The sequence below is a fragment of the Bos mutus genome, chromosome 4 (assembly GCF_027580195.1).
Source record: "Bos mutus isolate GX-2022 chromosome 4, NWIPB_WYAK_1.1, whole genome shotgun sequence".
Taxonomy (NCBI): Eukaryota; Metazoa; Chordata; class Mammalia; order Artiodactyla; family Bovidae; genus Bos; species Bos mutus.
The window spans coordinates 63,005,818-63,019,126 of record NC_091620.1 but is presented as its reverse complement, the minus strand read 5'-3'; the positions used below and the strand labels follow the sequence as shown (position 1 = coordinate 63,019,126).

Below are 13,309 nucleotides of genomic sequence, written 5' to 3'. Positions count from 1 at the left end.
GAAACCTCACTAAATGTTTATCTAAACCACCTGAAATAGATACACAATAATTACCTTTAAAAAACTGACCGCAATTCAAAATAAGCAACCCACGGAAAGAGTTATATATACTGACAAAATTGCAGCCCACCCCTAGTTTTGGTATGATTTACTTTGATCTGAAGGTACATAATTCCACAAAATCCACTTTGGATTTTAATTTGGACATGCAAAAAAAAAAAAAAGAAAGTTCAGAAGCAATGATCTATAAATTACTCTTTGTAATTCCTGTGTTATAAAATCACTTCAAATTTCAAGTTTTCACCACATGATTCTATGTGGGATAAAACTCTATACAAAAACAACAGAAAAAGACAGAAAAGAAACACACTGTAAATCCTTAAGGACCATACAGATAAACTCACCTTCATACCAAATTGTCATGAGGTACCTTAGACTTCTCAGAAATCCACTCAAAACCATTCAGAATCATTTGGATGGGTCTTACATTGAGCCAGAGTTAACAAAACTTCAGCTTTCTCCATGAAAGGAGATGCTGAGCTCCACTTGCTTGAGAATTTCAATTATCAGAGGGAGCATGCAGGGAAATCTTGGGTAAGGTCTCCAATGGAACAAGCTGCCACCACTATTATTTTGAAAATGCAGTGGCCTCAGATCCCTTCGTGGAATGAGACATCAATAGTAGAGAACACCCTGTTTTCCCCTATCCTTCTCAGATCTGATGACTCAACCTCCTAGTCCTCTTCCAGTCAGCAGATATTCCCTACCAGTGAGAGGTTCACTACAAAAAAGAATGGAAAAACAGGAAAGGGGGAAAAAAATGAAGAGATCTTTTGGAAGCAGGCAAGAGATTAAAAAACAAAACCAAAAACACTGCAAACAGCCAGCAAACCAAGTCACATGTTAGCAATTATTAAAAGGGCTGTTCATTGCCCTTGCTCTCTTCCCTCCATTCCCCAACCTCTTTTCATTCTCAGATCTGACTCTATAAAGCTTTAAAGCACGTATAAAATAAGACTTAAAACACAATAGGGAAATATTTGATTGATAAAATCAATAAAGATAAGATCAGCATCAAATTGGAAGGACTGATGCTAAAGCTGAATCTCCAAAACTTTGGCCACCTGATGCGAAGAACTGACTCCTTGGAAAAGACCCTGATGCTGGGAAAGATTGAAGGCAGGAGAAGTGGACGACAGAGAACGAGATGGTTGGATGCCATCACCAACTCTATGGACATGAGTTTGAGCAAGCTCTGGGAGTTGGTGATGGATAGGGAGGCCTGGAGTGCTGCAGTCCATGGGGTAACAAAGAGTCAGACACGACTGAGAGAATGAACTGAACTGAACAGCATCAAAAGACATGAGGTTTTCCAAGTCCCAGCACTCCACTGAATACTGAATATTGATCATGCACGATACCTACTGATTAAAACAGAAAAGGCAAAATAAGTTATTTGGGTTGTATAAAATAAGCTAATGGGATAATAATTCTGTTTAACACATCCAATATACTTACGACTATAAGAGGATATAGCAGTGGTCAAAGCAATCTATTACAGAGCAGAAAGGTGCTTCACTCTGAATTTCACTACTAGCTGTCACTTCTGCTGTGTTCCAAACGTGTACTTTACAGCGGGGGAAGGGGATATTTTTACAATAATTTGGGAAGCTTTGTAAACCACTCATCCAGATGAAAGCCATTGGGTTGAAGAAATTCTTATTAAAAAAAAAAAAGCGTAGAAAGTTCAGTGATATTAAAGAGCTCTACATTTATCGAGTTCTACATTTATTAAGATAAATATACTGTTCTGGTGTATTAAGGGATTATAAGAATGAGTTCTTCAAAATCGAACATGTGTGTGACATCAATAGTTTCTGAAGAGAAGACCTAGAGCTATAAATAGCCAAGGTATATTTTACAAAACACATTATTGGCACTGCTATTTCTGGTAAGCAATTGTTTTAGGAGTACAGTAAAACTTTAGAGCTTTCAATGGGGTTTTTAGTGCTCAACAAACCTAAGCCTTATAATTATTTTCAAAAGTCAGTTTGTTATAATATGCTGGTGAGGTCTTCAAATATTTAACTGGATATTTCAAAAGTTACTGCAACTCTTACCCACTGTCCAAAAAAGTCATCATTTCTTGGTTTGTGATTTTTATAGCCAATGATAACCCTGGACCATTGTTAGTGATCCACTGGCCAGATAGTAACTATACTGTCATCTTAAGAATTAAAAAAATAAATGCAGAAATGTTGATAATAGGCAGAGCTGCCTTTCCCTGTAGTAAGATGACAATACTACTCACAGTTTCCATTTGTTTTTACCATTTAAAGGCTGACAGAGAAGAGTCAACAACATGATTGCTTCCAGTAGCTTCATTCTGCACACTGCTCTGACAAAGCTGAGCTTTCTTCTCTACAGAGAAGCATCCAGAATTGTTCTGCAACTTTTACCTTTCCTTATTATTCAAAACAAAATGTAAGAAAGTACTCTCAGCTATTTTATTTACTTCTTCGTTGACTGGTGTAATATTTTGATTAAAACTCTCACTAAAATAGTTTGTCATATATATTTCTAAAACAAAATTTCCAGACAACAAAATGAATACACTGTAGAACATTTAAGCAAAACCATTCAGAAATAAGCACAATTAACATTATAATGATTTTTCTGAATATATATCTCAGCATATATCTCAGCATATAACCTTAACCCTAACCATAATTGTAAAAATCCCCAAAATACTTTCCTCATACATGTTTTTTTTTTCCATACCACTAAATAGTCTTGTATAAAATTACTTAGAATAACAAGAGTATTCTAAACCTTGGAACATAACAGTTCACAGATTTCTTGCTATTGTAAAAAAAAAACTGCAGTGAATATAAGTGTAACTAAATCCCTGTCCTTTTTAAAATAATAATTTTCTTAGGATTAATGAAAATTATTAATGAGAAGCAGAATTTCTAGGTCAAAGGGTACCAATATTTTAGTGTGGATCATTTATATCTTTTATTATGGAGTTGGTAAAGAAAGTATGCTGCTGTTAAGTCGCTTCAGTCGTGTCCGACTCTGTGCGACCCCAGAGATGGCAGCCCACCAGGCTCCTCCATCCCTGGGATTCTCCAGGCAAGAACACTGGAGTGGGTTGCCATTTCCTTCTCCAATGCATGAAAGTGAAGTCGTTCAGTCACATCCGACTCCTAGTGACCCCATGGACTGCAGCCTACCAGGCTCCTCCGTCCATGGGATTTGCCAGGCAAGAGTATTATGGTCCCTAGCTAATAAAAGGTGACATTAGGAGAGGGAATTAGACATCATACTGCTTGACTCTGAAGATAAACTTGATTCCTTTCTTTTATTCTGATATGAAGAGAGTCAGGAAAGACAGTCAACAATCTCCAGCTGTATCCTCTCTAGGGAAACATGGTCCCACAGGTAGGGCCATATTATAAGGGTGACTTATTCCTGCTTACAGATGCAGCCTTTCCTCAAATGTTTCTCTCAACTGGACTCCAGCTAGGGCCCAGAGGAAGCACCCTGCATTTTACTAAAGTCAGGGTTGCTGGTTTTTTTTTTTTTTTTTAATCTTACTAAAAAATTTGCTTAAAAAAAAATTATTTCTGCCCTTGTCCCATTCTCTCAAGCCTGAAGACAATTCTGCAATACTTTCATTGATTGTTAGCCACTAACCAAGAGCAATTACCCCTTTCAACTGATCTAGAGTTATTATAAATAATTACTTAACACGAGTTAAATCACTGAGTTTGAGTGGCTGGTATAAACAATCTTGTGTTTATGACCAGTGGTAACTGGGGTCTAAGGACCAATTATGTACCAATGCCTAGAGCATTAGTTCTCGAAGTGTGGTCCTGGACCAGGAGCATCAGCATCACCTGAAAACTTGGCTAGAAATGCAAATCATTGGGCTCCCGTCCAAGACCTACTGAATCAGAAATTCTAGGGATGGGGCCCAGAGACCTGCGTTTTAACAAGCAACCTGTTTTAAGAGGTGATGCAATTTAAGAACCAAACGCCTACTGACCTGACACCACAAAATCTTCTAGTGAAATGCTTACATTGCTTTGGAGGATCCATTAAGGTGCAAGCAGGACATATAGTTTAAAAAATTAGACTAGAGAGGAAGGTGGGGAGAGCTTGCTGTGTCATAACAATGTTTGGATTAGAAAAGTAATTCAGTTTTTCTCTAAGAGTAGTTAGGACTAGAATCATCTAAAACTAAATCCACAAAAAGCCTGCTAGTGTAGAAAGCAAATGATATCTGTTTAAAGGTGAAATAAACACTGCATAAAATGCTGACAGTGTAAAGTCGTGTATTAAGCATACATAAAAATGAAAACGAACATCATGTACTATGCAACTCTGGGGAATGAGGCAAATTAGAGGTGCTGCACTGCCCCAATATGACGATCTAATGGTCTAAAGCTGGGCTTTTATAGTTTAAGGCCTTTATTCTCTTTAAGGCCAGATTGATGAAGATGATGGGTTGTTTCTATTAGGCATTAGGCTAGGAAGTTCATACACAATCTCTGATATAATTACCAGAAAATGTTCTATAAGCAAGGCAGTCTTATTATTAAGAAGAGAATCACAGTTTTAAACTCCTCCGAATGGGTCAGTGACAACTCAATCCATTACCATACTTCTGAAAATTACTTAACAGGCAGCAGCCTCATTTGGTGTCTCTACTGCTGTAGCTAAAGGTCTACCAACACCCACCTCCAGTACTGCTTCTGAGAGTCCAACAGTCTCTGATCACCATGGTTCCCCAAACCCAAAATATGATCAGTACTCTGCTTTGTCAGAAAGACTATGCCTTTCAAGACCAGCAACAATAAATCCAGCTTTTAGATTCAGAGATTAAGTAATGACCTCCTTGACCAAAGGGTTACACAGAGGATTGGAAGCCAGGCAGGCCGATTCCAGAACCTTACCTTGGAGTCATTATACTTTCCTTGAACAAATATCCTAATATTTGGACTATAATGGAGAGAGCTCGACACCCTCTTTCCTTTCATGACCATAGAAATATTGTTATTTAAATACAACATATAGTGACTTATTATTGCTCCTTTCTATTTTTATTATCTTCTTATGGACACCGGGAATGGCAAAGTCCCTACTGAAGTTAGGCAGTACTAGTCATCAACATTTACAAGCAACAGTATCCATATTTTTAACTGAAACAAACTTAAAATAACAAGCTTTGAAGAGTTTCTAAATATGAATAATGGCATACTTTTATAGTAATAAGACAAAATATATTTTTAAAAATAGACAATCATCTATATTGTTTACAAAACATTGAGAGATAATTCCATGGAACAAATTTTTCATGTCATTAAATGATGCTTTAATTAACTTATTAAGCTTTTTAATTAACTTATTAAGCTTTTAACATATTAGTGCAGAAAATAAATCACATGAAGTAATTTTTTCATAGATAAAAAATATTTAAGGCAAATACACAAAAAGGAAAAAAACCAAAAAAAATTGAAACTAAAAATATTATCTGCCATGGGAACTTTAAGTCCAAAGTTCTCTTTTTAATGACAATATTCCCTATACTGTTCTCCCCCTGGCTTTCTTTCTGAGCTTTAATATAAAGCTGAAAATTCCTGGCCAGTAGCTTGACCATTTTACAATCCATAAACATGGGCAAGCAGTCTATACACATGGCTTAATAACAATCTTTTTAAATTCAATTGCTTTTTAAAAGATCTCAGTAATTTGGGAGACAGAACATTTAGAGAGATAAAATCTACTAAGGCCAGAAAACTAAAGGGGCAGATTGTAGGAAGGAGGAGAGTTATTAAATGCAGGCAGGCTGAAACCAAGCTCCGGGAGTCAGTGATGGACAGGGAAGCCTGGTGTGCTGCAGTCTATAGGGTTGCAAAGAGTCAGATACAACTGAGCAACTGAACTCAACTGAGGCTGAAAGCAGTGTACAGGATTCAGTGTAGAGAAACATAATGATTAGAGAACACCAAATTCTACAGGAAATGAATACACCCTTGGTACTCATATGCTACAAGACCCTGAACAAAAGAATAAATGTTTAGTAGAGGATAAGACTCTATTACCACAGTGCTTAAAAAACTAAGTAGATTTTAAAAATGTTTATTGCCTTGGTATAAGTCAAAGGATGTTACCTAAAAATGAAATAACTTAATTTGGAACAAAGTGTAGTGCAGGTCACCTTGCTTTAAGAAAGTCTTTTATTACAGAATATTCAAGTAATAGCAAACACAATGACACAAAAGCTTTGACTAAAGGCTTTGATATTCAAGAGGATTAAACAAATGAGCACTGGTGTCTTTTAATGGAGAGCAGATTACGAAGAAACTCATAAAAACACAATTCTAAAGGGACCATGAAGGTTAAAGAATGTAAGGATTTGGGACCAAATGTTACTGGTAAAATTCATACAAGAAGCACAAAAATAAATTAGGGGAGAGGTTAACACTAGAAAATGAGATTTTTGTTTCCACCTTCAATACAAATTATCATTCTTTTCTCTCAGAAAAAGCATGAAATCAGGGTCCAAATGAAGTACAGTTGACCCTGGAACAAGGCAGGGGTGGGGAGCACCAAGCTCCTTGCAGCTGAAAATCCGCATTAACCTTACAGCAGGCACTCCTCTGTGGTTCCACAGCAACAGCAGCCACTGTGGATCATGCAGTACTACTGTATCTACGGGAAAAAACTCCAGGTGTAAATAGATTCTCCTTGTTCAAAACCCTGCTGTTCAAGGGTTAAATATAACCACCATTCTAGATCTGAAAAGTCAAAATTACAATAAAAAAGTAGACACAGCTAGGCATATAAAATGCCATTCATTAATTCTTTACAGAATTTACCAAATTTATTTAGCATCCTCTCATTTTTTTTTTTTTTTTTGTTTTTAATAAGCAGAAAACCTAACTGTTGGCTCTTAGGTAAAACAGACTTTGAAAGTAAAGTGAAAGTGAAAGTCACTCAGTCGTGTCTGACTCTGCGACCCCATGAACCGTAGCCCACCAGGCTCCTCTGTCCACAGAATTCTCCAGGACAGAATACTGGAGTGGGTGGTGGTGGTTTAGTCGCTAAGTCATCTCAGACTCTTGTGATCCCATGGACTGCAGCCTGCCAGGCTCCTCTGTTCATGGGATTCTCCAGGTTAGAATACTGGAGTGGGTTGCCATTTCCTTCTCCAGAGGATCTTCCCAGCCCAGGAATCAAACCAGGGTCTCCTGAATTGCAGGCAGATTCTTTACCGGCTGAGCTTTGAGGGAAACTGTTCACTTCTCCAGGGGATCTCTGCAACCCAGGGATCCAATACTGGTCTCTGGGATTGCAGGTGGATTCTTTTTTTTTTTTTTTTAATAATAGAACTATTTTATTAAATATATGAACATACTTATTTTGTACAACACACATTTCTTTCTTTCCTCTGCCCCAGGAAGCCAGTGCTCTAGAACCCCGTGTTTATAAAAACACACTTTGGCAGCTACTATGACAAGGTGAAAAAAGTGCAATTCCGAAAGTAACAACACATAACCAAAGTGGGGAACAAAAAAGGCAGAGGTGAGTGGGCCCAGTGCTGCTCATCTTCTCTCAAGAGGACTGAGCCACCAGGGAAGCCCAAAACAGACTTCATGAATTGTGAAATGAGATACAGTTGGTCTCCAGGTACATTATGACTACTTTTGAAGGAAAATGTCAAAGCTGAACCTTCATTCCAACCACCCAAGTACCTGGCTGAAGCAGACAACACCATAATATATATAGGGGAGGCCCAGCATGGAATTCAAAGACTCTAATGCTGTTCCCAGAAACACTCAAAATTCATGAAGCTACTTAATGCCTCAAGTTTTATACTGGTTGGAATTATCTCAATCTGCCTGAGCAACCTTCTACGTAGGAGAAACACTGAGGCAAGTTCTGTTTAGAGACTGTTATTAGGGGTTATGGCAGCCTACCATCATGAGGCCTAATCTATTTCTCACATACGCTTCCATGGTTGTATGTGAATGATATTAACAATCCTACCAAGTCCTTGGAAGAACAGTTAAAACTAAAAGAAAAATACCGCAAATCTGTAAGAAGTAAACCTCAGATGAAGAAAAAGGCAATCATCTATGCTCTAACTATCATCACAGAGGTTGGGATGGTACAGCAACCAGAAGGCACAACTTTCTGTTTCATAACCTTTGCTCTCTGCCTAGCCAAACCTCCTGATTTCATTCTCTTCTTGCCCTAGTTTTTGAAAACTGTTTCATTCCTTACACTCTGAAATGTAATGTGAATATTAAAATTTAACCAGCACACTATGCTGTGAAAGTGCTGCACTCAACATGCCAGTAAATTTGGAAAACTCAGCAGTGGCCACAGGACTGGAAAAGGTCAGTTTTCATTCCAATCCCAAAGAAAGGCAATGCCAAAGAATGCTCAAACTACCACACAATTGCACTCATCTCACACGCTAGTAACGTAATGCTCAAAATTCTCCAAGCCAGGCTTCAGCAGTATGTGAACCGTGAACTTCCTGATGTTCAAGCTGGTTTTAAAAAAGGCAGAGGAGCCAGAGATCAAATTGCCAACATCCGCTGGATCATGGAAAAAGCAAGAGAGTTCCAGAAAAACATCTATTTCTGCTTATTGACTATGCCAAAGCCTTTGACTGTGTGGATCACAATCAACTGTGGAAAATTCTGAAAGAGACAGGAATACCAGATCACCTGACGTTCCTCTTGAGAAACCTATATGCAGGTCAGAAAGCAACAGTTAGAACTGCACATGGAACAACAGACTGGTTCCAAATAGGAAAAGGAGTTCGTCAAGGCTGTATATTGTCACCCTGCTTATTTAACTTACATGCAGAGTACATCATGAGAAACGTTGGGCTGGAAGAAACACAAGCTGGAATCAAGATTGCCGGGAGAAATATTAATAACCTCAGATATGCAGATGACACCACCCTTATGGCAGAAAGTGAAGAGGAACTAAAAAGCCTCTGATTAAAGTGAAAGAGGAGAGTGAAAAAGTTGGCTTAAAGCTCAACATTCAGAAAATGAAGATTATGGCATCTGGTCCCATCACTTCATGGGAAATAGATGGGGAAACAGTGTCAGACTTTATTTTTTTGGGCTCCAAAATCACTGCAGATGGTGACTGCAGCCATGAAATTAAAAGACACTTACTCCTTGGAAGGAAAGTTATGACCAACCCAGATAGCATATTCAAAAGCAGAGACATTACTTTGCCAACAAAGGTCTGTCGAGTCAAGGCTATGGTTTTTCCAGTAATCATGTATGGATATGAGAGTTGGACTGTGAAGAAAGCTGAGTGCCGCAAGAATTGATGCTTTTAAACTGTGGTGTTGGAGAAGACTCTTGAGAGTCCCTTGGACTGCAAGGAGATGCAACCAGTCCATCCTAAAGGAGATCACTCCTGGGTGTTCTTTGGAAGGACTGATGCTGAAGCTGAAACTCTAATACTTTGGCCACCTCATGTGAAGAGTTGACTCATTGGAAAAGACCCTGATGCTGGGAGGGATTGGGGGCCGGAGGAGAAGGGGACAACAGAGGATGAGATGGCTGGATGGCATCACCGACTCGATGGACGTGAGTCTGAGTGAACTCTGGGAGCTGGTGACGGACAGGGAGGCCTGGCGTGCTGCGATTCATAGGGTCGCAAAGAGTCGGAGATGACTGAGCGACTAAACTGAACTGAACTGAACTAAGGCTAACTGCTTCCTAGAAATAACAGCTGTGTAAAAGCAGGATTGGAAGGTTTACTAAAGAATACCTTTTGGTTTTAATGATAGGAAAAAAAAAAAAAAAAAAAAACCTAATATCCAACAATAAGAGAATGACTAAATGAATTACAGAAACAAAGCAAGTCATCAAAAAATGTGTTTTGAGAGATTTAGTGGGATGGGGAAATACTCAGGAAAAAAACTGAACAAACCCATATTCATACTATGATTCTTAATTTTAAAAATATACATATTTTTAAACAAAAAGGACTACCAAACAAAAAATAGAAGCAAAGAAAGCTAAGCTAGAAGGGTGAAAGGAATTACTCTTGTCTTCTTCCTCTTTCTCTTTAACTACCATGCAAGCCTTTATGCCCCTATGTGCCCAAGACGAATGAATTTATCATTTGGTAATTTTTTTTAAGATTTTTTTTCCCCTAATATATTTGTAATTTACCCTGTGTCTGAGTAATGCTTAACTCAAAGCATCTATAAAGAAAGCTGAGCACTGAACAATTGATGCTTTTGAACTGTGGTGTTGGAGAAGACTCTTGAGAGTCCCTTGGACTACAAGGAGATCCAACCAGTTCATCCTAAAGATCAGTCCTGGGTGTTCATTGGAAGGACTGATGTTGAAACTGAAACTCTAATACTTTGGCCACCTCATGGTGGCCAAAATGAGCCACCATGAGCTGGCCATTTGAGCTGGCTCATTTGAAAAGACCCTGATGCTGGGAAAGACTGAGGGCAGGAGAAGGGGACAACAGAGGAAGCGATGGCTGGATGGTATCACGGACTCAATGGACATGGGTTTGGCTGAACTCCGGGAGTTGGTGATGGACAGGGAAACCTGGCGTGCTGCAGTTCATGGGGTCACAAGGAGTCGGACACGACTGAGCGACTGAACTGACTGATTGACTTGGTATCTGGGATACTGCATAGAATCCTTTAATTTCTTTTCTAGGAAGGGCATGCTAGAGGCTGAAGGCCCAAAGTGAGGACTGCTCGGTTTGTCTGAGCTCTAACTTTTGGGCATGCACTAACATATTCAAAACTTTCCCTGCCAATTTCTCTAATAAAAGCCCCGAACAACAAAATCTCTCCTAAAATGTTGTCTTTTCCTTTTTCTCTTTTTTAAAAATAAAAGTCTCACTGGAGATTGCAAACAAAACTATGAAAAGCAAGCAATTAAAAAACTTCACTAGATAGTGTCTCCAGAATTATAGTCCTTAAGTAACTTTTTTAATGGTTAATAATTTAGAAGATACACCCCCTATCAAAGTACTGGGGGAAAAATAACTTTGGGATGTATCTCTGGCTTAGTTTCTTTTATACAGATTTGAGGGTCCAGATATTCTTTACTCCTCAACTTTACTCTTGTGCTAATTAGAGTTAGGTGAGTGTTTTTTAGAAGGAAACTGATTTTCCTTCTGATATTTGGAATACAATGAAAACAAAACTCCATCATTTAGTCCTTTATAATACATGATAGAATAACAAATCTTAATTTGGCTTAATTTAGGCAAAAGCAAAAAAATTCATTGTATTTTATTTTATTGTATTTGGGGACAATTAAACAAAACCAGAACATCTGCTGGCATGCTAAATGTCTTTCTAATTAAATCTAGCAGTTGAATGAATCAATTCATTAGCAACAAGCCTGGTTTATTATCTCATTAATACAGATGGTTAATATCACGAAGGGAAGAATAGGAGAATCTCAAAAAGTACAAAAGCACTGCAAAGTGATGTGGGCATCAGGGAGAATACTACTGAAGCAAAGTGCTCAGAACTTAGCTTTTCAAACATTAAAATAAAAATCATTGTGCTAACATGGAAAGGACATTTACAAAGATATAGCTTGTTTTTCTTTTTTTTTTTTAAGGTCATAAAGGCAAGCTGGTAACATGGGGATAAAAATAGATAAAAATATTCACTGGAGCTACAGAAAGAATTACTATTTTTGTGCCAAAACAGTAAAACATTATAAAAAACATTTTTAGAAGTTTAAATATAACAGCTAAATAAGAAGGCTTCCCCATTAGACAGCCAGATTTAAAAACAATACAAAGAAACAAAAAAACCCCATTCCTATTTGAAGGTATGCCCAGCTTGCACTGAGTTATCATTTAATAAAAATTAAAAATTTAATTATTTAATTATTAATGAATAGGAAAAATGATTAAGTATTTCACCAATAGGTCATTTATCTGGCAAATTTAAATTCAAAACAGGAGACAGCAGTAAGAATAGGGTTGTCAGATAAAATACAGAATGCCTAGTTAAATTCAAATTTCAGATATACAATGAATACTGATTTAATATAAGTATGTTCCAAATACTGCATGATATTGCCAAGTATATGCTAAGTAATGTTTGGGGTACATAATAAAAATGTTATCAGTTGGTTATCTGAAATGAAAATAAAACTGGTCAGCAACTTTTATCTTCATTTGCTTAATCTGGTAATTCTAACAAGGAAGGGAGAAAAAAAGGCTGCTGTGTATTCAAATTAGATGTTAAAACTCATGCAGTTTATTCACAGGAAGCTCAGATTCTCAGAGTCTATACACTAACAGCCTCATGCCAAACCTACCCATCTGATATATTTTACTTGATATGTACAGTATTTTAGTATCAGTTAGCTACCACCATTAAAACTGAAAGAGTACATTACACATTAAATATAATAATTTCAGATTCTGACAACACTGGGAGTCCATTTCCACATGTCAGTAATTCAGATCTGGACGGTTGCTTCCTCAGGTAGGGGTGGCACGTTCCCACCTGCCATGATCTTCACCACTCCCTATTATTCCAAAATCATGCTGAAGACAGCAGTAATTTAGAGTGATATTTTCTACCCGCTTCTATCATTTCTGTTATCCGGCGGCCCCTTGAATTTCACTGAATTTGTGGCCTGGGTTCTGCTATACATACTTATTTTATACCCAGTTCTCTTCACCAAAGATCTGAAGCCACAAATTATGATACGGAGAGACGAAATGCCACTAAAGTCTATTTCTCCCACTTTAAAACTTTAAAATTGGTTCCATCCCCCAGCCCAGTGCCCAGCATACAGTAGATGCTAAGTGAGTATTCATTTGATTAATTGAATGATCATCAAAGAGGCTGAAGCAAGAATAACTATGGCAACAAAAAAACAAAACAAGGAAAGCTATTTAGAAATATCTGAATGGAATTAGTAGGTAAAAATATGAGTGTTTATTGTTGACAGCCATCAAGACATGATGTTTGCAGTCAGTGATATATGCAAGCCCTTTGGAAAAATACTCAACATAATAATCTTCAGAAATCTGGCAAAGATTCTTAAACAAAACATCATACTGTTTTCTGAGATGCTGTTGGTAAATTAAAGGGCACTACAATCTGTTACCCATGGAAAGAATTTGGAATTTCTTTTTATTTCTCAATTACAACCACATTCCCTTAGTACTTTGAATTTTGGAATAACATGGAAATGCAAAGACAGGAAAGAACAGAAGCGGTTTTCTATAAGGCTTGACCAATTCAGTCCAAGAA

At 37.6% G+C, this 13,309-nt stretch overlaps 1 protein-coding gene across 1 annotated transcript in view; it reads right to left on the bottom strand.

The window, feature by feature from the left end:
* Window positions 1-13,309, bottom strand: part of ZNF277 (zinc finger protein 277) — a 134,322-nt gene that overhangs the window by 86,096 nt on the left and 34,917 nt on the right. The gene's annotated exons all lie outside the window — the stretch shown is intronic.